The sequence below is a fragment of the Empidonax traillii genome, unplaced genomic scaffold (assembly GCF_003031625.1).
Source record: "Empidonax traillii isolate 1590-97213 ecotype Southwest subspecies unplaced genomic scaffold, ASM303162v1 scaffold142:size1213974, whole genome shotgun sequence".
NCBI lineage: Eukaryota > Metazoa > Chordata > Aves > Passeriformes > Tyrannidae > Empidonax > Empidonax traillii.
This window is the reverse complement of record NW_020955335.1, coordinates 340,219-366,181: the sequence shown is the minus strand read 5'-3', so window position 1 is coordinate 366,181 and position 25,963 is coordinate 340,219. Positions and strand designations below refer to the sequence as shown.

At 42.3% G+C, this 25,963-nt stretch overlaps 1 long non-coding RNA gene across 1 annotated transcript in view; it reads right to left on the bottom strand.

The window, feature by feature from the left end:
* Window positions 1-16,350, bottom strand: part of LOC114057692 — a 56,703-nt gene extending 40,353 nt beyond the window's left edge. Inside the window, exon 1 of the long non-coding RNA XR_003571281.1 lies at window positions 16,256-16,350. This is a non-coding gene — a long non-coding RNA (uncharacterized LOC114057692). The remainder of the gene's footprint in view (window positions 1-16,255) is intronic.
* Between the last annotated feature and the right edge of the window lie 9,613 nt (window positions 16,351-25,963).

Genomic DNA, 25,963 nt, shown 5'->3' with positions numbered 1-25,963 from the left:
GAATTCTACTATCAGTTCATCTCACATGTTTTGGGTAATTGTCTCAAATTGTGTTGAACAATCCCTCACCACCTTTTAAAGTTCATGGGCATCTGCAGTCAACAAGCACTAAGCACTTCTGTTATAAACTGATTGGAATGAACATGTCTTGATGTCAAACTCCCAGGCTTTATTTTAAACAAAGCTTTGGGGAAAAAGCTGTCACACAATTATTAAAGGCAAATGGAATTCTCTCAGAAGGTTTCATGTCTGATTGAGACGACTGGGTGTTCAGCATTTCATCTGTAATCCTGTGAAATAAAATTACTTTGCATACCCTTTTTATGTTTTAACAGAAACATATTTTAAAATCTTATCCTGATACTTGTTCAGACTTTGTTGGCATTTGGCATTAGATTTCCTAATGTATCTCTTGGAGCCCTTCCAAAGAAGAAAAGAAGGGGAGAGAGAAGAAATAAAGCGAGAAATTTTGATTTATGTTATTTTTTTGTTTTAATCACTTCTCTCTAAAATAACATGCAACGAACTGCAGGGTTTCAGTGGTCAATGTTGAAATATTATAAGCAGTTCAAATGGCTGTGGATTCTTCCCATCTGTCATGGGCTGCAACTGAGCACTAGAACAGAAAAGTGATATTACTTTCAAACCAAAAGTAAATCATCAAGCCAAGTCTGTGTGTCTAATCCTACCTACACTGCCCTACCAGTGACCTTCTCATGGCCAGGACAAATCATATTCTGTGGGGAATTCATAAATTCATTCTTCATGCTGGCTCTTTTTGGCTCTCTTTGTGGGGAAAAAGAAAGTCTCAGCTCCCTTGTACTGACCCCACCACGTGAGGGTCTCACTCTGGCACTGTGGAGCTTCTCTCCAGCGCACTCTGCCCAGGCTGCTTTCATCTCTGAGAGCTCTGAACTCCTCCACCAGGAGATGGTAAGGGCTGAGACATGAGGAGCTGCCGCCTGTCCCTGCAGGACTCATGTAAACAGAGGGGAAAATAATGGCCTCTCACTGCAGACAGGGCTAACAAAGGGAGCTGTCCTTTCTCAGGTAAGGGATCCAGTGCAGAGATAACCTGGGCTATGTTCAGTATCCTCTTCCAAGGCCTAAGGAGGTGCATTTACAGGAACAGCAAAATCCACTGAATTCTGTCACACAGCCCAAGATCAAACCTGCCTCTCCACACAGTTGATTCAGGCCAAACCAGATTAATTGTTGGAGTCAGACCCATCCTGCCACAGCCCTTCTGTCAAATGACATCCATTATGTATAATCTTCATTCATACATGAAAATGGTCTGATTGCTTCGTGTGTTGCTTGTTTGAGAAAGCGGCACCAGACAAACCCAGCGATTGGAACTGATGGGTAGAAGAAAACAACAACATCCTTCTTATTTTAGGAAAATCTCATCAATAGCCCAGAAAAGGGAAGTGAAAAGATGTTCTGCACAGTGGGCTACTACTTGAAAACAAAGTGTTTCTGCTGTATTGCCTTGCTTTAAGACATATATTTTAGAGTGGGAAACAAGCAAAGTTTCTCAAAGATAACAACTAAAATCATGGATGTACAGAATATCTGAATAAAATACCAGAATATCTGAAATAAAACAGGCTTAAGGTACCTTTTGTGCCTGAAAACACAAGTGCCCAAGAGTACAGGCCTTTAAAAAAAATTCTTTATGTGGCAAGGTCCAAGGCCAGACAAGATGTTTGTGTTTGAATCTGGGAAAGGACTCAGGCTTCCCAGATCCACATCTGAAACAAATGATTCGCCTTTGTTTGCTCCTGAAAATGCTAATTTGCACATACAAATTACTGGTGTGCACCTATGTCCCTGCGTGTTTGTGGGAGCCAATTCAGAGACTGCTTTCCCAAAGCTAACTCAGGGATCCAAACTTGTAAGAAAGTCTCCACACAAAAGATGAGTTTCTGCATCTAAAGAATCCCAATTCCTAATCAGGTTCATTGATGTTCAGTGTTTCTGGTTCCCATGGCAACCGGCACACACAATAAATGGTGTTTTGTTTAATCAGTCACGAGAAAGGAGTCTGGGCATGGTGAATCAGACTGAATCAGAAACAGTTTCCTTTACTGCCCTCATCAACATAACTGCAGTGGAACTATAGGGCAGTTCCAATCAGCAGGGCAGGATCAGGCCGTGAAATTCAGGGCTCAGGCCTGTTTTCAGACATCCCCTCAGAAGCTCAGATGAAAGTTTGACTTCCATTTCAAAGGCAGGAGCCTCTGTAGGCCGGGATTAGTTCAAGGCTCAGATTCTGTCTCGCTGTGCTGTAGGTGGTTTGTGTCAAGTCCACCAGAGGCAAGAGATGTTCAAGCCAGAAAACTCAGAATAGTTCCAGGTTCACATACAAACTGGAAAAAACATGTGAGAAAATGATTCTTAAATAGGGAAAATGTCCCAGACCTAAGAACAATGGAAATAAGATTTCCTTCTTCCCAGTTAATGCCTTCAGGCATCAAAGGCTAGAGTTTGCTTTGCACCAGAGGAAAAGAGATATAATTATATATAGTTACACATTTTTAAATAGAAAAATAAAAAAATCGTGTAAGCTAAAAAGCATTGAGGAAAAGGGGGTTTTCTGACATTCTCAGAAAACAAGTATAAAAGTGGCACTCACATGGCTGGCCCTAAACCGGTTGTAGAGTGGAAAAGAATTACCTTTGATGTATAAAGATCAAAAAAGCCAATTTCTTTCAGGTAATAAGATCTCTCTCAGATGGATTTCAGTAATATGAACATGTTTTCCACAGCATGGTAATAAAAATAAAACAATGCAATAAAACTACATCTAGGACTAAGTCAGTCACTCTTGAATTCTTAGTGGAAGGTCAAAGCAACTTACAGTTGGTGCTCACAGTTTCTAATGTAACATTGATGTGTAAAGAAAAATTATAAAAGCAATGGGAGAAACAAGATTTTAAATAATTTTTCAGCTTTGTTGACATCATAACCATCTTGAGCAAGTGCCCTGTGATGTAACATCAACTGGAACAATTTTTTCCACGATGTCACTTTTTAAAGGGGCTTTGGGAACGTGGGTGGAGAAGGAATATAATGTGAAACTTTTCTTTTTATCTGTTTCCAGTTCCTGCTCAAGCTATCCCATGTCCTTTATTCCCTTGCCTTGCTGACTGTTCCATGCCTTTCTCTGACCTTCCGTCCTGAAGCACCAAAACCCAACCTCAGCGCTATCACAGCCGTTGCTTTCATCACACTTTCACAAGTAACTGATTTTGTTTTTTCAAAACAAACAAACAAACCAACCTTTTTTTACTTGGGTATTTGATCCTAGAATTTCTGAGTACTGCTAATTTCAACATATTAGAGAAGATCTCAGTGCAAACACTTCATGGACAGGTAAGATAAAAACAGAGGCCCCCTATGAGGGGGTGGTGGAGGCAGGACCAAGACCCTGTGATTCTGGCAGTGAGAACCCTTTCTACCCATACAGTAGAATCTTTCACAGTGATTTGGAACTGCTGGGGCCCTTCTGTTCCAGGCAGGACAAGTGGAAGTGAGTGCTGTTGAATGCTGTGCCAAAGCCAAGGAGAAATACAGGAGCAGAAAAAGTTATTATGGCTATCAAATTCCCATTCCCTGGGGATGGCACCTTGGCAATAACAGCATGCTGGACTGCCTTATTTTAACATATTTGTAATGGCTCGTTTCCAGCGAGATGCCACAAACTGTGAAAGCCTCTGCTCAGTCAGGGAAAATGCCAAACAGTTGCTATTTTGTGTCTTTTGTTTCAATCCCACTGTGGGCTCTGGTTGGTATCGGGCGTGCAAACGCAGGGAAACACCTGTAGGTTTACTCATTTCATCTATTCAGTTCAGTTACAGGACTAAGTTTCCACTGCAGGCTTTGCTTTTTACCTAATTTTCCATCTGAGCTGGCAGAAGATCAAGGAGGTCAAATGATTTGCTCGGGGTCACATAATGAGTCAGGATCTTGAGCCCAGATTAAGTGTGGGATAGTCTCTGGCTCCAGCACACGGGACTCGTCTACTCAGTAAACCACACGAGTCCCAGCTGTTTTCCCTGCCCACAGGAGCTGAAAATGAGGAAGTTTGTAGAGACTGTGTCTGAGGCAGAAATTCAGCCAGCAGCAGGCTCTCTGTAGTAAATGCTGATTTAAAGTGGGGTTAAATCAATGTCCAGAACTGTGTGCTACCTGGGACTGTTCTCATTTCTTTTCCCCTTCGAATATCTGTCCATTTTCTTTCTTGTGGTTATCCAAGAAACAAGGAAAAGGGTTTTTTAAAATCTTTGTTATCACATGTAATCTCTGAAGGCAGAAACAAACAAACAAACCCAAACCATTTAACCACAGAACATTTCCTGCAGCCACTGGAGCTCATGCTCTTACTCCTTTGGTACACAGAGAAGTTGCAACACTATCAGGTAAAATCACAGCATAGGAGAAGCCTAACCTAGAGGAATTAGAAGCAAAACTCGGTGTTTCAAATGTTCACCACAGACACAAATGAAACTTTGTGGCAGAGCTAGAGAGCTCTTACAGTCACTGAGGATTCCTGAAGGGAAAGGTAGGAGCACATGTAATTTCTGCTGGAGTGGGGTCAGAGCATTAGGAATAATCACTGCAGCTGGAAGGTCTTGACTTTTTGAACATCTTGTCTGAGATAATAAATTTGAGCTTTAACTAAGTAAGAGCTGAAACTTAACTTTCATGGGAGACCACTGTAACACCAAAATAAAAGGAAGATTGGGGGGTCCAGTGCTACTTTACCATCTACACGAGTTCTGCAGCAGCCCAGAGAACTAAGGTATGCCTTCTGTAATCAATCAATCACAGGGATAACTGAAATCAGACACTATTGCTAGTACAAATGCTGGTGAATACCTTTGAAGACATGTGTTACAATAGAATAGATGACTAGACTAGACTCTTGATTTCTTCATCAGTGGTGATGATTTGGTAATCATCCAGCCCAGGTAAGCATGTGGATGCTGCACTGGTGCTGTCTGACGTGGCAGTAGTGCCAGGTGACCACAGAGAGGGTACAGACTTCCCACCCAGAACAATTTCTGTTACTGGGATGCAACAGTCACGTGTTACAGATTGGACTTGATGGTCTCAGAGATGTTTTCCAACTTAATTGATTCTGGGATTCTGTTTTCCATAACAGTCTCACCAAGTCCTGTTCACTAAAAACAGACGTTTCAAGCAGTCCAGCTCTTACCACCTTGGCTCTGTCAGACCCTCACCTTTGACAAGCCTTTAGTAAATTCTCCTTAAAAAGCTACCCAAAGGTAAAGTCCCAGGAACACTTTGACATGTCCATGTAAGCTGGACTGTAGTTGTCCCTGAATGCCTCAGTCCTGTCACCAATGTAATGCTCCCATTACTAACAAAATCCCACATGCAGAAAGCAAACTGGTGGGAGATCACCTCCAAGAAGATCCACATTCCTCTTGAGGAGGCACCTTCCATGCCCATCCCAAGCCTTGCTCTCTGCACAGTGCTCGGTTGTGCAACTCAACCTTGGTTTCCACCAGTGGCAAAACTGCTTCCTGCACACCGGTGGAGCAGAGGCTGCACCTCTGAAGAGCAGAGACAGAAAACCCACAGCTGAAGAGAAAGCCTCCAGTGCCCTAAATATAGACACAGCCCATGTGATCCTGCCCTAGGATGCTCACAGCCCAGAGGCTCCTCTTTGTCACCTGCCACCTCAATCACAACAATGCAGCACGTGAGTGTGCAGGTGCTGACCTCAGGAAACGCCAGCAATTCAATTTACAGCAACACAGGGTCTCTGAAACACAGACTGTCATGGATGGATCACACGTCCTGCCCTGACATCCTCCAGAACGATGAATAAAGTACAAGTTCATTTCTTTTAATCATATGGGGCTCCCCAGTTTGCCCGCAAGGTGTACAAATTATTTTATACACCTTTAGGGCGAAGGCTGTGGTTGACAGCTTCACGGCTTAGGAACCTCAGAACTGGATCATCACAGTGACACCTCTTCATCTGTCCCAGGCAGGAATACTCTGCATTGCTGACACTGTGAGTGAATTCCCTGGAGAAGGAGAATGTGCTGTCTTCTCCCTGCTTGTGTGGCACTTGTCTGACCTTATTTTCCCTAAGACAAAGGCAGATCCCCGTGCACACCTCTCTTTGTGTTTCTGTGTGTGTGGATACATGTATCTATTTGCATATTAAAAGCCTGGCAGATTAACTCTCTGTGTACCCCCTTTCTCCCAAGGAGCACGCCCAGCATCTGGCTGAGTGTGCGGTGGGAAGGATCCCCAGGGATGAGCACAATACCTGGCTCTGTCTACGACAAACCACCAGCTCTGCCACGCCTGGAGGACACCGGCAGGGCCACAGCCTGAATCTGCCTCCAACACACCCTCCTTTCAAAGTCACGAGGTAAAGTTCAGCTTTATCATTTCTTCTGAGTTCACACAAGCAAAATAAACTCACAGGGGAACTGCTGGAGTTTAGAAGTTGCAAATATAAAAATATGGAACTCAGATGTCAGGCTGACAATAGCCAGCTCAAATATGCACGAGGCTCTCAATCATATATTATGAATGTGAAGCAAAAGAAAATGTTAATTTTCTGATTCCCCTCACGGTCCTCTGTGACCCAGTTATTTCCATTAGTGCCACTCACACTCCCAGTGCAACATTTGCTTTGACAATCTGAATTTGTCTGAGTTGCAACTCACATCATGTTATTACCTTATTACCTACCCGATAAATTCATTTTTAAAACACACACGAGAGACCAGCACACCGACTGGAAGATACTTTCTGCTGGCAACGAATATGTCAGATGTGAAGGAGGTACACACATCTAGCTCAGGTGAAACAGCTGTCCTGCTGGCCAAGCACAGACAGCTCCTTAGCTGTGATCACAAACCCTAAATGGGCAGGAAAATCACTGGAAATTATTCTTATTACCTTGTTGTAGCTTAAATGCAATTTCAATGCACTTAAGGGCCATTTTACCCTGTTAGAGCTCTGCAGATTCCTTAACTGTAAATAAAAGCAACACCTCCATGTTCCAATTGCTTTTTCTTTTTAAATTAGCAATCACCTCTTTTGGGGACCTCATTAATCAAGCAACACAAACCAGATGAAAATGTACTTTCTTTTGCTCCAGAATAAACGCTCTTCAGATTTAATATAAGCTGTTCTGAGTTTGTGCTGAACCAGAAAAGGAAGAGCAAGGCAGTGGTGATTGCACTCCATGAGAGTGTCCCTGTCTCTCAGGATCTTCTTGCACGTAACATCTTCGTGTTTTGGTTCGGGCCCGGGCTGATGTAACTCTGGGCCAGCATGTGACCTTTTTGGAGGAACACTTGTCAGTGTGACTTGGGTGGATCCTGAAGACACAAAACCAAGAAGTCAAATAAAGAGAACTTGGCACGTATGGCAGCTTCAAAATTCTCATGACTTCAGCACATCTCATGATGCTTTGAAGGCTGACTGGTGGGAGAGGGAGGAGAAGCTCAAACTTGTGGCTGGCAGTGCTGCTGATATTTTAGAAACAACAGCATCAGAAAGCCACTTTGAGAAAATCTAGCACTGCCAGCTGAGAGAGAGGGAGAGTGCCTTGCCTTCCAGAACCCCCAGAACAGCCCCAAGGGAACAAATCTCCAGATGACCCCTGTGGGGACCCTTTCTCTAAAGGGCCATCTGACCTGGCCCTTCCACTCTCCTAGGGATGGGCCTGGGGAGCTCACACTGACCCACCAGACTCATCCTCACACAAACTGGGGAGTTTCTTTTTACAGTCAGGACACAGCATTTCCTATTTCCTAATAAAATCTCTCTTGGAAGCCCTGGATTCAGGAACATGCAGACCCAGGGGTGTCCCTCCACTCTCCCTTCCTCTCCTGGATGGAGGGGATAATACCCATACACAGATGGACATCCCTACTTGCAGATACAGAGTGTGCACTTCAACTCAAATGACTGCTATTTCATCCAAGATTTTACACACAGAAAATTCTTAACTTTCATTATTAACCACTTTTTTGTATCAGGCTGACAAAATTCAGTGAGAATTTTGTCTGAAGGAAGTTTTCAGTTGTCCTCTAAGTGAAATAACGTACTTTTGAGTGGCTGAGTTGCGCATCAAGAAACAAGAATTGTAAATAAGGAAGTACTTTGACTAGTGCAGAAGATTGATACAGCACCTGACAGCTTTCATTACGTAAATCTAATTTATTTCAGCAAACAAGTGACTGGAATCATGCATCATTTCTGAACGAGCTGACCCTCAGGTTTACATGGTTGGCTGATATGGGTTTGAAAACAGGAAGCTCCAGCTGTAACATGAGTGACCCAGACAGCAAAAAGCTAGACACCAAACCAAATTGGAAGGCAGGAAGTCAAAGTTCGTGCTCATACCACAAACAATACAAAAATAATAAAGTTCCTCTGAGATACGTTTGGCAAAGCCAAATGTCATTGTGAGGAATCAAATATAAAAGAACGCATAATATAAATGTTTATAGAGAAACAGAGCAAAGAATTGTTGATAAATTCCCAACAGTGTTCCAAGGAGCCAATCCATCTGCATACATTTCCATAAACACTATATGTCCACTACAAACTGAACACTGACTCTGACAGGATGTCTGACTCCCCGAGGTTCTCTTAACTAGGCCATTCCAAAGGTTTTGATATCTTTATTCTTCAGTTTCCTGAGCCTTGATTTCAGTTCCCTCTCAGCTCCCAGAGTGCTGCTGGAGTCCCTGCACTTTCTTCTGCTCCTCTGACACTCCATTGTAAAGCACTTTTTACCTCTCTGGGGGCCTGCCTCTTGGCACTTTTGAGCTCTAGAGCCTTCCACAGGCTCAGACAAAACCTTCACAGCCACATCCAGAAACCTCTCACATCCTGTTTGCATCAGAGTCCCCAACGATTTCCCCAGCAACTGCACCGGGCTGTTGCTGTCACCTCCTGGGGACCACACGGTGCACAAACACTGCAGAGACAGCTCTGTGCCCACCCAGAGCAGCGCTTCACTCAGGGACAGAGCCAGCCAGTGCAGGAGGTGCCTGGCACGGGGGCAGCTCTGTAAGTCAGGATAACCTCCTGAAGCAAAGGCAGAGATTTACATCCCAGCAGCTGCTGGTTGCCAGAGCCCTGATCTGGATCTGCACAGAACCCTGGGAGCACCTTGGTTCTGCACCAGAGACACTCAAATCATCCTAATTCCACTCTGCAGGAAACGATGGAAGTTTTAAATTCAATTTCATGTACACTTCATTTATCTGGGACTATAATTCATCCCTCTATTCCTGACAATTTGATAAGTCTAACCACCATCTATGTGTTTCAGCTTCATTTTAGGACTCCTCTGCATCCTTGTGTTCCAAAACCAACCTCCCTTTGCTGTGAACTGTTCCATAGCCTTGTGCTCAAGAACCTGAAAGGTCATTTCAGCCTCTGTCTCTCCAAGAATAACTCTCATTCCCATTATGCCTGTAGAGAAAGAAGGGTTGATACCAACTGCAGCCTACATAAAATATTTCTACTGTTTTATCCTCCATAAAACACTTCCTCTGTGCAGGGCTCTGGGCTCTGGAGCTGCAGACACAGAAGGTGAACCCTGCACTGTCAAACATCCGCAATAGCTCACAGCTGATCTGACACTTCACCACACAAACAACACGGGTGTTTTCCACAGATCTCGCTCACAGGACTTTTTCTCTGAAGTTCCTTTTTAATTTTGTTTGCTTTTTTTTTTTTTTTTTCCTGCTTTCCAACTTCTGCTGTTTATTCCCTTGCCTTCTTTATTACAGTGAATCCCCAAAAATATTATAGCATGTTAAAAGAATGGCAATCAACCAAGTCAGTGTTCACCTTAGGTGTGCCCTGATGGCCTCCTGGAGCCAGGGGAGCTTCAGCACATCCACACACTGGATGGATGGTTGGTTGGACTCATTTCTATTGAAACATGTGGACGAATTCTTTTCAATTGCAACATATGGGAAAAGGAAGACTGAAACAGGAAAGGCAGAAATTAAAGACAAGAAATTTAAAAAACTTATTGAATACCTCTTGTCATCCTGGGTTTGGCAATTTCTGTATAAAACTGGTTTTAACACTTGAAAGCCTAGAAAAATGCTGTTAATTCGCCTGCCAGCCATCAATACTGCAAACCACATGAATTCAGCAGCTTTCCAAAAGCTTTATTTCTGTGAAGAGTTACTGGTTCCACAGAGTTCATTATCCCATGCCACCATCATTACTAACAATTTTATTCACAGCAGATGTCAAAGCTCCTCAAGGAAACACAGAAAGTGCAACAGAAATGAGTGGAGTTCCATTTGCCATCAATATTTGGGAACTGCAGAGGCCCACAGGCTTGGTCTGCACTTTGAGGATAGTGCAGCATTTTGCACTCTGAGAATTTGTGTGCTAATCTTAGGATGATGGACCCTTTCTTCAAAAGCCACTTTACTGCCACTATTTGCTAATAATTTTGTTATGACAACACTGAACTGCACTGTTTGGTGATGCAATGGCACGGAGAGAAACACAAGGCAGGGGTGGGAGAGTTTAAAGTGTGGGATAAACTGGTACCTGCACATGCCTTGACCAGTAGTGAAAATACAGATGTGCAAATCTTGAAAACCAAACACTGCATTCTTAAGTTGGATATTCAAGGATTAGCAATCATTTTAAAGCTGCAAAGGCTCAGACTCAGCTCAAAATGTGAAACAAAGTAAAGATCATATTAAGGCAAATGAATATGCTGGAAAATCTCTCAGCAAATGTGCAGTGAAATTCAGTTTATCCCAGTGAAATGCTAGCTTTGTCTTTTTCAATAAATGCAATTAGCAGAGTTTCTGTGGTTTCTGTAAAACTTTTCTGATATATTTACAGTGCTTTAAGCCCTTCTTCTGCACAATTCCCCTTAAGATTAAAAAAGACTACGATCTCAGGGGAAAAAAAATGAACAGCATTGTCACGGTGGATAAATGGATTTAATGACAGGTTTAGTTTTACTTATGCTCGGTGTTTTTACATTTTGCAACCTAAATTGTGACACAGCTTCAATTTGTTTCCTCACTCAAGTAATTGAAGTTGCAATACTGCTTCCTGAATTTGCAATTTCAATTTGTTCATTCTTCTCCTGAGACTCATCTTTCCTCTTCCTAGGGAAGGTTAAGAGAACCAGTCAAATGAGCCTTATCTGTGTCCCAGATTAGCTCAGGGAGAATTAACAGGGAATGTTCTGTATCTCACCTGGTCTGGCATAAAGGGGTTGGAAGTGCTTAGGAAGGGAAAATAATAATAATTATCCTCTGTGTTTAATTGTGACTGTAAGTTACTAACAATCGCTTTAGGGAACAAGAAAAGCTTTTTGCTGGGTAAATCAGGCATTCTGATTCTATTCTAGAATTTGCAGCATTTTCTACTCATGGTTTTTTAATTCTAAAGATCTGGATGCATCAGGTGCACAGAACACGGAACTCAGAGGTGAATGTTGAATCAGCTTTCCACTGCAGGGAGTGTTGGTGCAGCACTGGTGGGGCACAGAGAGCTGATTCCAGACCTGTCTGTTAGTGAAGGGATCTCAGGTCAGTGCATGGAGTGTTCTGTGTGAGCTCAAATGTTTGATTTCTAAGCAGGGTGGCTTAGACATAATTCATTGTTATTGCATAGCTAAGGGCAGGCTTTTGCACACACTGAGACAAAGTTCCATCATACACTGGGATTCATCATCCACCCTCAAGCACAAACAGTTTGGTTTGCTCTTTACCCCTCCCCATGCACATGTATTCACATACACTGACCTCAGACCACTGGGGGCTGCCAGGCCTGGTGGGATTCTTAAGGAAAATCATGGTTTTTCCCACAAGCCACCTTGATTTGAACCCAGCATCTTCAAACTATGAAAACGTGCCTGTCCATCACCTGAACAATGGAGTTACTTACTGACCAATAGCTGGCAGATGTGCAAACAAGCTCTCAGTGCATTTACTGTGTCCCCCAGTCTCTCCAAACGCTGCTTTCCATGGACTGCTACCTGGAGAACAATGCCAGGCAAACTGCACATCTTTAGAGCAGAAAAAGTAATCTGCAAGAGGCCAGCTACAGACTTGCCAGCTCAAGACAAGGGGAACAGGTAATTTTCCATGCAGTGAACAACAGCAGTGCAAGTTGTAGGTGTGCATCTATATCAGTCCTACTGAAGGTAAACTCTGATGGCATTTTCCACGAGTTGAGCAGCTTTGTGCAACTTTCTCCCTTAGAGAAAATGAATAAATATCCAATATATGCACTGCTGGATTTTTTGAGGGTTTTGATCTCAAACGCTCCTCCTTATTTTATTTCTCTCTCTATCTTTCCAGATAATGAAGTTGGGTATAAATTAAAAATTGGTAGCTGTTAACTACAGAAAACAGGTCTTGCTTGTGCTGTGGTACCTGAAATGGAACAGACAGCACAAAGCCCAATCCTCAGCTTTTCAAATCCCAGCAAAGACCACTCAGAAAACAAAGAGTGAGTGGAAATGTGAAGTAATAAGTATTTAACAGTGTTTAGACACCAGCAGCATTTTGCTCTGATTTGAGACTGGAATGCTTTCAGCAGGCAGAGTTTGGAGCTGTTCTTTTTCAAGGGCAGGGAGAAGAGTTTTTCTAAGCTATTAAATCAGAAAACTGAGCTCCCCAGGCACAGAGAACGAGATCAGATGTGTCCAACAACCCTTCCTCACATGTGCTGTCCCCATCAAAGGAAGAGGAGGCCCAACCTGCCAAGCAAATGTTTTATATTGAGCTGGAGGGTTCCAAATGTCTCACAACAGTGTCAGATAAACAAAAGGAGACACGAGAAGGTGACAGGGAAGCTCTCACTCAAGTGTTGCCCCTGTTTCGAAGATGAGTGACAGACAAAGAATCTTCCCCCACTTAACAACAACAAGAAAGCTCAGACTGCTCCAGGCAGAGAGTTGTGTGAAATATCAATGTTGTGTAAAATCTTTTCGAGGATAAAGTACAGATTTGTGTCTGAAGAAAAAACCCAATCAAAACAGCACAAATTATGCTTCCAATTGTAACTTTTGATAAGAAAATCAATCCCACAGTAATAACATTTCAATAATTTAATTAAATATTAGGCTTCACTGACCACAGAGATTGCCCACTGATCAGTTTAATTTCTTTTCTGCTAGAAACAGTTGTATCAGATAACTATTGATTGGCCAGTTGTAATTCCTGTAATGAATGTGACAAATATGCATTTCCCTTAATGCAAAGTGACTATAAAACAAATCTCCCCAGGAGAACCATGAGATGGCAGAACCAGAAGAAAGAGGGAAAACCACCAGAATACCCTTTTTTTTTCTGTTTTGGAGATTGATTTGTGATACAGCTGAACAGTTGAAATGGGGTTCTGTGCCATGGGTGGGCTGGTGGAGGTCCCTTGGAGGCTGGGAAGGACCACCAGGGGCTGTTGTTGCCCCTCTGCCCTGACAGCAGGTCAGTAAGACCCATCCACTGAAATCAGAAATACAGTGGTGTTCACTCCAACAAGTTTCCAAGGCCAAGAGGCATCAGCAGAGCACAGACATGAGCACTAAGAGAATATCTATTTTGATGGATCTACAGCCTGACATTGGGAAAGTTGCTGCACACATTTCCATGGGGGTCTTTTTTTGATTTTTTTAAGTAATCGGGTTATGGAGAAGTCAGCCAGGGCAGATCCCACAGCCCCATCAGAACCTGGGCCTAAACAGGAAGCCTGTAAAGGTGGACTTGAATCAAACCCCTTTTTTATGTATCACTGAACAAATGGACTTGTTTCTTTGGATGGCTGTAACAATTTTCCTAACTTTAAAAGTATTCCTAGCACTTCCCTATTATTTTAAGCCCACTCACTTCAATAAGGTTCCTGCTAAACCCACTGAAGACAGAATTCAGACATCAGTGCCACTGTCCTTGCTCTGTAAATCAGCAAATTTCCCTCTCTACTAAAAGTGAGATTTCACAGTCAATTTAAGCTGATCTAAGACTGCTCTGCTCCTGAACAGGGCAATCCAACTTCCTTTTATCTCCAGCTGCGTGTTCCCACCACTTCCCTTGTGTGGGCTCTAGAGATCATCCAGCCACAGGATAAACAAGATCAGCTCACTGATCCTGCTGAAAACTAACACTGAAAATACCTCGTTTGCAGCCAGTTTCTGAAGAGTTGCAAACACCCCTCTCTCTGACAATCTGCAGTTGACCCTCACATAATTTGTTTGTGAAACCTCAGCATTAGAGAGAAGGGGGGGAAAAATAATAAAAAACTGGCAGTGTGTTACAGGCAACTGCAATGTTTTAAAAGACCAATTTTTATTCCACTTTAGAAAACACCCCAGTCCACACATATCTTCATGTACAAGAAGGAACAGCTAAAATAAAACAAATTTCAGCAAAACACCCATTTTGCAAAATGTATTTCAAACCTACAAATATTTAGTTCATGTGAGAAAAATGATCTAAAGAAAAACTCATCGTAAAAATATTGTCATTCTCCTTTCAATTTTTCTTCAGCATTTTTCTTACCTGATTGTTTTAAGTGTTTGTACATTTTTAACTTGGCATTGGAGCTCCTAATTAGTACATTTTTTTATCAGGTATTCTTTGCTAACTCTGCTTTTAAAGCAATTAGGAAGAGCCTCATTCCCCTGTTCCATATTTTGGTGTTAGATTTTATCTGTGCAGTATTGTGATGATAAGAATAATGTTCCTTTCTGAGGTTTATTTCTTGCTGCTTCTGTTTTTATCTGTGTTCTAACGTATGTTGTAAGATGAGAAAGTGTATCTTTCATGGCAGCCAAAGATACAGCAATAAAATAATGGGGGATGAATACGTTTCTCTAATTAACTTACTTATTATCAAGTGCTTTAATGTTTACGTTACACAGGTGATGTGGATAAGTAACACCATCCTAGATGAAAACATATTCATCAATAATACCAAAAGAGTTAAGCTCTGAATTCTCAGAACCACCAAGCTCAGAAGTGGTTCTGGCCTTGTTCTGATGCTTGAAGTTTATAAACATACATTTTTTTTTCACCTAAATATAGTGCTTGTAGGAATGATAATCCACCTGATGAAGTTCTATATGCAGGTGGAATTTCCCAAAAAGACTTATTACGAGTTCCCCAGTGTCCACAGGCAGTCAAAAGTAAATTAAGGGCATCTATGAAGTCTGCTAAAACAAGATTTTTACTGCAGTCCTAATTTTCATGCTGTAGGCAGACAAACAAAGCCAGGTAAATGCCTTTATTAGAGGTCTTGTGATAAACAATCAAACAGGAACATTTGGTAGATACAGACCTGAATCTGATTTGAATTGAGGACCTAAAATCCTTCTTGGACAATCTGTCCCATTACCAATCTCTGAAGCATTTGACTCCTTAATGTGTTATTCCTTTGCAGTTTTACTGTGAACTGGATTATCACCAATCACTGGTATGTGCAGCCTCACCCTGTGCACTGACCTGTATTTTCAATACATCATCACACATCCACACAATAAATATCCCCCAGTATGTGCAGACTGTAGAAGTTCTGTAGGGGGTGACTCACCTTCAGCAGCAGCTCCGTGTTTAAACCCTGTTTAAACATTAGGGTTTGCATGGTGCCCTCCCAAACCAACAGCTGGGGCAAAAAAGATGGTTTTCTTAAGAATGAGCAACAGTTATCTGTACACAGACAGTTAAATTATTAAACATGGGATGAGCCTTCTTTTAGGTGGCCTATGGCCAGCCAGGGATTCTCAGAGATCACTCAGTGACTCAGTAAAGCCACTAAAAGTGACAAGATGCTAAAACACTAATGGTTTATATTCTGACCTTTTCTACTCTTTATCTTTTTGTCTGTTTTTTTAATCATGTAACCTCTTAGGGAAGGAAATATTGCTTTCTTTTATGTTGGGAAATTGCCCAGAACGTTGCAGACACTACCCAAACAAGGAGTAACTATAATAATAACAAAAAGAGGAGGAGGAGGAGGTTTATTTGACCCCACACCAGTCCCCTAAAGGTTCCTGTCAAACTCGATGGAATTGTAACCTGGCTTGTTGCTTCAGCAAAATTGCCTGTAGCTAATTGCAGCAATATAATTATTGCTATCAGAATTTCCAGCAGAAAGGAGCATTGCTGTGCAATCAAGAGATAACTGAACTGGGTTTTGGAGAGTGTCAGATATGATAGTGAATGCAGCCACTTAAAAATATGTAAATGCATACCTGTTGTGTGGTCCTGAGATGGAGTTAAAGAGATCTCGAGTCTCCTGTCAGCTCTGCTCCTGACTTCATAATCTCCACTGTGGCCCTGGCAGATCAATCTCACCCTCTGTAAGGCAGAGATAATGGTTTTGCTGTTGGAGCATTTGGGTACAAACAAATCAAATGCTACACAAGAGTTCAGTGCCATTAACACACTTTTTCTGCACTGAGCAAGGTCTCAGAGCAAAACCTCTCCCTGGGGTAGTTTTCCCTGCAGTGTGCCCTCTGCCAGTCCCCACCAACACATCCTAAGCACGGTGTGATAAAAAGGCCAATGTAATGAAATCAACTCTGCAAACACCTCATTTCCCTCAGATTTAATTATGATGAATCTTCTCTACTGTGATAACATTTTTTAACCTTTATAATTTCACAAAGTGCTCGTACCAGATTCTGTTGGTCCCTCATATTTCATGACATGGAGTCCCATTTATCTCCCATCTCTGAAATACGGCCTGAGCATGACATTTCAATTTTAGAAACTTGCAGTACCACACCAGGAACGTTGCCTTCCTGTGTCATTAATACCAACATTATGATTCAGACCCACGGCTCCTAAATATTTCTTTTAGGTTAATTTATTGCAGCAATAAACCAATTTCTCTGCTCCTCTCTGCTGTTTTGTACAGAAGTGCAAAGATTTGAAAAGCATATCAAAACTTCTGCTATCCTTAAAATTCCTGGAATATTTCCACGATCTCACACAAGTGATTTTGACCTCGGCCTTGTGACTACTGGTGGGGCAACCCACTGGGGTTTGTTTGGTCTTTGGTGGGTATTTGGTGTATCAGATGGTAAAATGATCATTTCTACAGTTGCTAGAATCTCTCTTCCTTAATTAATTCCTTAATTCTATGTTACATAGAAAATGTGTACTATAAAAGAACATGGTGTCTGCCAAAAAAAGTAGCTGTAGATAGACAGATAGATAGATAGATAGATAGATAGATAGATAGATAGATAGATAAAGAAATAATGTGTATTAAATAAGCAACTCCTGTTTACAAAAATCGCCATAAAAGAACAAATGGATGCAAAGGTGTCCTTGCCCAAGGCTGTATTTGCAGCTCTGTCTGTGGATCTGTGGATCTTTGTCCCCTCCTGCTCCCCACAGAACTTTTCCTGGGCAAACTGTCTGCAGTTCCCTGCTCTGGTGTGGTTTCAGTTCAGGCCCTGGGAAAAGGAGCTCTGACTCCACAGGACTGTCACTCCCACCACCCAGCTTTCGGTTTCATTTCTGAGTCTGGACGGTGATGACAACAAACATTTTAAAATTCACAGAAACTGAGGGAAACTTCATTTGTTGTATTTGATAGTTTTCTCAGTGAAAAATGCTCAAATTTCAAGAACGTCTCAGACACTGCATTATTAATGTCAACAATTCCAAACGCCCATATGCAGAAAATTTGAGAACAAGTTTCTTATATCAGATCAAAATCACTCAAAACTTCTCCAGTTGGTGCTGATTCAGACCATATCCATATGCATGGACTTGAGCTTTTGAAATACCGCTTTTTATTACAGATTGTGAACTTATAAGACAATCAAGATTAGTACAATAATAATAATAATAATAATAATAATAATAATAATAATAATAATAATTTTTTTAAATTCTGAAACCTTTAGTTAAGAAAATGTAGTTGAATCCAGAATTAATCCCTTTGTATTGAGCATGTCAGTGGGAATTTACTCTTAGTAAAGTTGTTATCAAAAGGAGCTGGAAAAACTGGTTTTAAAACTGGGGGAAACCAGTGGGTTTTTATTTCCCTAAAGACTCTCTAAATAGAAGGTTTGATGAAGCGGAGGTTAGTTAATGACTGCAAAAAACATCTTTCAAGAAAATACTGAGTCTATGATGAAATTCCAGGGAATTTTGCTGCTTTTCTTGGGAGCCTGTTTGGTTATTCCACACATACAAGTAGAAAAAGCTGCATTTCCAGGGATTTCAGAGCCTGTCCCCTCGGCACACTCTCTTTAAGCACAGTTAATGCATGAAAGAACATAGCTCTTTGCATTGCCTTCATATTTAAGGCTGTTGCAAACAACCAAATTAAATACATTTGCAACAAAAATACGTTAAGAATTATTTTAAGTCTGTAAATACAAGCACTCAAAAAGTACAGAATGCCAGAAAATGGGAGAAATCTAGAAAACAAAGATTGCTCTTCATGCTGGATTTGTTTCTAATCCCATCTATTGTATCCACTCCTACCCATAAAAAAAAAAAAATGTATAATTTATGGGAACATCTCTAACCTTAAGGTCATCCTACAGGAATGCCATTATGTGGAACCCTGTACCAGTGTTGCCAGCAGTGCCTCTCTGTGCTCTCAGCCTGCCTCCTGCAACCAAGAGTCCCAGGAACAAGATTTGGAAGCTGAAATCTCTTTACAGGAGAAAAGCTGCTTTTCCAGCCCTTTCTCCGAACGTTCAATGTAACTGGCAGAGCATCAGCAATAAGAAGACAACTGCTTGACGCAAACCCCCAGAGGAACAGAGCGGCTTTTGTTCCCAGAGCTCATCAAAATCTTGGAAATCTGGCAATGGGAAAGGTTGCTGGAATGCAGGTTCTCATTCAGAGCCCTGCCATGTCAGGCCTGTGAGATCTGCAGTCTCTTACCTGCTGCAGGAATTATTGCACAGCACCCCGTGTGCTGCCTGCAGCTGAAACAGGGCTACAGACAACTACTGGAAATTTCCTTGATACAGAAACAATATATTTGATCCTCTATTAATGCATCATTTTCAAAAAAAAAAAAAAAAAGAAAGATTTGACTGTGAAGTTTGCTTTAGTTGCATGCTTATCCTCTCCCAGATCTGTTTCTGAGGGTGCATTGTCAGGTAACTCGAGCTCTCCAGACCTGAGTTACTCCCTCCTGATCAGAGTGGTGGCTCAGAGCAGACACCCCTCCATAAACCCCCTGAGCTGCTGTGCTCCTGCTCACCCTGCAGCCACTCACACGTCATGCCAAGACTTCTGGGGATGGATCTCACAGACAGATGTGTTCCCCAAGGAAGCAGGTTGGTTTTTACCAGATGCCTCTTATGCCTTTGAAAAACAGAGGTAAAAAAAAATCACACAGCTTTTTGGAGAGAGAAAACATTATTTTAACAAAGATTTCTCTGACAGAGAATTGATTGTGTTATATTTGGTTCTACTTTTGTTCAAGAGGAAAAAAAAATCTCTAATATAGATTACACCAAGAAATACTCAGCTCAAGGGATAAGTCCACATCAGTTTTCATTTAAAGTTGAAAGGAAACACAGAAAAGCCTTGAGGTAAGAACCAGAAAAGCACCAGAGCGCAGGAAGTTTCGGATCAACTGGTGGGACCAACTGCTTTTTGATTGTGTCAGTGAACAGAAGACACTCACCAGGAACCACAGAAACTGGGGTGCCATCTGTGGCAGGGTGATGGCATTTTCTCCTCTCCTCTGACACCACATTAAGGCTTTATTTTCAGAGATGAGCCAGGCCTGTGGGTCTGTAATTGTCAAGTGAAGGGAAGTAGAACCTGTTCACAGCAGCTTTCTTTCCCTTTCAAACCTCTGCTGTCAGAATGCACCTCCTTTTAGGAAGACAGTAGGTTTAAGTTTTGCTAAAAATGACAATTATTAGTTTGTATGTTTATAAAATCCAGTGTATCACCTATGTCCTTGCAAGATGTTGCTCATCTCTTTTCCATTTAACTTTGCTCTCTCATTTTTAATGAGAGTTACAACCCCTTAAGTTAGAAATGTCAGACCTGAGCCCTCCCTCCTGAGGGGTGGTTTGCTGTGTTCTCGTTCCAGAGTGTTCCTAAAACAGTCACTGGCCACATGTGGGGTGGGCTTCCCAAAAAGGTAACACGAGCTGTTTATGAACATCACACTCCAGCGTGTTCTTATGGACCTCTCAGGGACACCAACAGGGGGACACCACAAACAAAAGGAAACGTTGGTGGGTCTCAGTTCTACCCAGAAATTCCTCTGACAACAGAGATGTATTTAGGAATTACTGGACGCCCAGAAAACATGTTGGTCTAACGTGCAGCTCCTTCTGCTTTCAGAATGAAATGGTAATTTGGAGGGGACTTTTCAGGATGGAGGGGGAGGAGCAGGGGGTGGTTATTGTGGAGCTGCAGTTGAGTAGTCATTGGCAGTGGTTATTGCTGCTTTACAAAGAAATCACGGCAACTGCAGCGAGAGGAGAAGGAAAACTACTCAAAAACTCGATTTCACTTTCTGTTCACCACACTCGTACCTACAACACTGATTCACCGATTTCAGCTTCATTGTTGTTTCAGAAGCACTCCAGTGATGCCAACTGGTGTAAGCACGAGCTTTCAGTCAAACCCGGAGAGAGGAACATTGTATAACCAAAAGTCAGTTAAACAGTCCCCAAATTAACCGGTGCTGTGCAGCCCGAGGCTATAAAAAGTCTCGACTGGGCCAGCAAACTTCCCAACATCCTGCCCATCTCCCTGCGGCAGGGAGCCCTTGTGTGAGGCTCATTGTTACACAAAGCAGCTACTTCAGCAAAGGGATCACTGCGGGAATTTAAGCTTTATTTGAGAGGATTATCAGAAGTCGTTTTTTTGATGTTTCTTAATTTTCAGGGTTTAAGAGAAGAGATACTCCCCCACGGTCCAGTTCATGGAGCTATATTCTGAATTCATTGCTTGGCATGTCAGCCCTGCTCTGTTTGTTGCTCCTCATTATTTTTTAATTCATTTCTGGTTTTGAGGGAATGTCCATGTTTCTGTTTAATGAGAAACCTCAGCATTTTCCCCTAACCCACTGATGGGTGATTCCCTTTGCAAGCAACAACAGATGGGCACTGTTAACTCCAAACTCCCTCAGTTTGGACATATACAGTAAAAAAAAAGGGGGGGGGGGGTTCTACCCAAGTTACAAATTTATTCCCTCTTAGCTCGAGGACTTATTCCAAGTAAATATTTCTTCTGACCTCAGACACAGGTATTTCTATTTGGATTGCAGACATTCTATACTAAAACCATAATCAAAGCTCAAGTGAAAGGTATGTATGTCCTGTCAATGAATTCATGGTTATAAAACCTTTTCTACCTCGATCAGTAAAGAACCATTCCCCACCAATTCACTGGAACTTTACTATAGAAATTCATAGGCTAATGATCTGAGGAGTCCAGTTTTTTTGTGTCTACATGAATAATCATTGTTCAGAAGCATATTTCATTAAAGCTTCAAACCAGTGCAAACCACTGGAAGTCCCTTATCCCCTGCTTGTTCAGTCCTCTCCATTCCTCTCCTCAGGGCATTCACTTTGGTTAAATTATTTGTTCTCCGTGTCCAAAACTCTCCTTCAGTGCCGTTTAAACGAGGGACCATTTCATGCTGTATGATCTCAGCTTCCTTCGATGACAGCTCTATCCTACTGGAACTATGAAACTGTCAACATCCAGAGCAAAATTGAGGTGTGCAGAAGACAAAAAGGGCTCAGCATCCATCCCACAAACTCCTTCAAGAGAGGTCAGCAACCTCGGCATCGATGGGCTACGCTGCAGAGCTCAATATTTCCAACAAACAGCCCAAAATACGGCTGAAAGTTCCTTGCTGTCTGGAAGTAAAAGAAAACCATTTTGTACACTCTGCAGCTTCAGAAAATGAGAAGACAGCACCAGGGCAGACGTGGGATGAGCCAACAGCTCACCCTGATTTAGTGGGGCTGGAAGGTGTGCTGGGTCAGCCTTCGGGCAGTTGTGCCTGGCAGCAAACCCAGGTGACAGGAGGGGACTCTGCAGCTGGGACAGAAGGTCAGCCAGGCCACACCAGAGGCTTCTCTTCTTGGGCACTGCATTGTCACAGTCTAGGTAAGGTAATCTGAGGTCACCTTTATCAACAGATCAAACCCAAAGTTGGTTGTTGTTTTGTTGTTGTTGTTGGTTTTGGTTTTGTTTCTTTGAAAACCACCAACCTGACTTAAGAAACTTTAACTTATCATGCATATCTGCTAACCCAGCCCAAACGACATGAGACCCTGTAGTATTTAAGGTTTTCCTGGAGTCAGGCACACCCTGTGTTCCCCCCTTTTCAAGGAGCATTAAGCTGCTGCAGTGCTGGGGAAATGCTTTGCCTGGAGTCACCCAGCAGATGAAAAGTGGAGCCATTATCAAAACCCTGGGGTCTCAGCTGACAGGTTCTGTGTAGCAAGGATTGCAGTGGAGTTTCTCTCTAGGTAAATTAAAATGTTGTGGTTTATGGCAATAGAAATATGGGAATTTCTACACCACATTAGGCCCTAGTATATATTACTTTCATTTGTCAGTGGCCAGCAGGAGGAAACACAACCACCCCATGCTCCCAGCTGATAAATGTTGTGCTTTTTCCCCTCATGCCAGCCATTCTATTTGCCATGGATCTCTCAAAATGCATTTTCACATTACCGGTAAGAAGATCTAATGGCTTGTCCCTCTAATGTCAGTCTTGATCCTAACAATATAATCCCACCACTGCATGGGCTCCAAATTCCACAATGAAGTAACTTTGGGAACTGCAATGTCAGAGATTAACCCTACCAGGACAAAAAAGTGAATACTCATCTATCCCTTCTGTGCCTGAAACTTATGACTGTGAGCAGGGCTTACTGACTGCAGCAGCTCTGGATATACACATTATTCAAATAAGCATCTCCTCCTTGCTGTCCATTTGAAGGTCCAGGGATCTGAAGGCCAGAGCAGCACACACAGCACAGGGCAGTGACCTCCCCCTGCACCATCCTCAGCCACACCAGCTGTGTGACTTCCTCAGCCAAAGGAGCAGGAGGTCACTGCTATATTGAGTTCACTGAGTCCCCCTGTTTTAGTCTGGTAAAATTAGAGGACAATAAGCTCCTCCTCTGTTTTCTCTAGGCCATTCATTATTTTATAATTTAGCCCTGTGTTGTTCATGTTTGTTCAGAGCCCAGTGTCAGCCTTTTTGGCCAGGCCCTTGCCCTGAACAGTCTCATTACTCACTCCTGGGCATCTCTCCTGACAGGGACAACCAAAGAAGTGTTTTACTGATCTCTAAATGCACTGCATTCACTCGTAGCATTTTCACTCATTTTCAGAAATGCAAATCTGCCCTCCAAGAGTTTGATTCTGTATTACATTCCTGTTCATGAGTTAATTTAATTTCATGTAAAATTGATACAAAACATAACTATTCTTGGGAAATAATATTTCACATCCATTCTTTACTGATATAAATGACAGTGTCAAGTAAACTGGAAAAGAAAAGCCAACCTAGGAAAATACAAGCAAATTAATTAAAACCTACTGTCTGTCCCTTACTAAATTATACATTTCTAAATCTTTCAGAGGCATGCCTTTTCAAATAACTCAAGGGATTTGCAGTTGCCTACCCAGCTTTTCATTTCTAGGTCGCTTGTTAAATCTACCCCAGGTCAGCGGTGACTGAAAATTATTGCTGTCTGGCAGCTGGTTTGTAGTCCCCAGAAAATGAATTAGTGGTGTCATTCCACTTCCTAATGGACAAATGGCCCCATCTTACACTTCGACCTGAGTGACACCGCACTGACCACGGCAGGGACAGAGCTAAAGGAACCCTTTTCATTCTGGAGGTGGCTCCTCGTGGCTGGGAACGAGCCTGGTGGGACTCTCAGGGCCGTTACAGCCCTGCCCTACAAAAATAGAGCCCTCCATGTCTGGAATTCCTGCGCTCAGAGCAACTCAAACCCCACTCTGGGGAGCTGCTGTGGGGGTGTTTCGGTCCTCGAGGATCTTTGTCATGTGGGTCAGGAGGGAACACGTCACAGGTTGTGCACTGGTACACTGGAGAGCAGTCCCTCCACACCATCTCCCAGCTCCAAGGGCAGACACTCTGTGTGTCTGTGTTTGTTTGAGATGGAAATGATAAAATCATCCATATTTGACTTCTACTCAGTGTGCTCTACCAGCACTAGGAATGAAACAGGTTTTCTTGTCCTACACTTTCACAAGCATTGCACTCCTTTCTTTTCAGAGTAGACACAAGCAGAAAGGCATCAACATGTATTAATAAAGAACTTTGCATCTGCCTATTTGTAGGTAAAATATTTCTTACAGAAATAAAGTGTAAGTCACTCCATTATTCTCTCTAGTTTCTTTTGTATTTTTTTCCCTGGATGATAAATAAGTGTCTGAATCTGGTACTATCCCTGTCTGAACTGAGCTAGGACAAATTTCCCCTAAGGCCCCCATTTTCCTCTCCATTTTCATTTGTCATTCTGCTCAGCCTGCAGCAATTCAAACAGACCTGCTCCTTGACTGAGAAATCTTCACCTCTTCCTGTGCACCAGGAGAAGGTTGCTTTTCTATGGTTATGTGACAACTGAAAATAAAAGAGAGGGACTATCAACTCCATCTGTCACCATCCTTTCATGCTCTCGTCCCTCAATGACCCCGCTGTCTGTGTTCCTATTTATTTGCTTCTTCTGAACTTACTGTTCATTTTCCCTCTTTGCTGCTCCTCCCTCTCTCCACTGTTTAACCTGACTCTTCCCCAAGCAGCCCCCATTCCACAATAAATAGCTGTTCACTTCAAGGTGATTCCTCCACCTTGGGAACAACAGCAGGATCCAAGTTGTGCTTGACTCCATATTCCTTTCCTAACTTCTCTGAAAAGCCAGATGCATAGGTTAGTCTGGCTCTTAGGGAGTTTAAATCTCTGTTTCTAGCACTTTCAAGTAAATAACTGAGCTGATATTGCTCCTCCTGTTATTTCATGTGTGACACTTTCTGTTGGACAAGCTGTTCTGGGACAGTTGTACCCGTACAAGAATTGTACATACAGTTGTATTTTTGCATGTTTCCCTTTTATCCTTTACCGTGAAGTTTACTGCCTTTTAAGTTCTATATTCTGTGGTCACAAGTTGTCTCTCTGAGATGGAATTTACCTTCATGGGAAGTGGTTTCTGTATCACGAATATTACAAAGAATCACAGGCAGATTTACCAGTGTTTTGTTACCCAGAACTAGGAGCCTTTCCAGGGACTTCACAACAAAGGCTGGGCACGAGGCCAGTCAAACAGTCACTGCCACTTCTTGTCCTTCTCTCCCTGACTGGGGTTTAAGAAGCTGCACAAGTTGTGCTCTGCAATCAACCAGACTTTATGTAGAAGTAGAAACAACCTATTGGTTTTTATCACATTACTTCTATTTCATTGTGTACATCCCATTTATAAAGACAAACATGAACACACATTCAATTTCCACAGCATTTAATATTAAAAGATATTCTGTCAGCATCCAAACTACCACACTTGACAAGACCAACTTTCCACTGGACTTGTGATTGTGTGTGTGTTCCCCAGTATCTAACAGAACATATTAAAACTGCAGCCCTTCCCTCCATGGGTACTAATCTAAAAATCAAAGTTTAGGAACACAATTAGACTGTGCCTTTACCGTGTCAGGCACTGACCTCCTCCTGACCCCCAGATTCTGGCTCTGTATGTTTACAGTTTGCTTTTACTTGCCCCTTCTTGCCTTTGATTGCTGCTTTTGCTAGAGGAAAGCCCCTTCCACTGGCAATAAGACAGATGATGAAAAGGCCCTTCTGTCTCTTTGTTCATGAGGTTTGAATTGTTTGTGTTTGACTTCTGCTCAAAGACTGACACTGGTTATGACGGGCCATTCCTGAATCTTCTTTACAGTGGTTGTTCTTA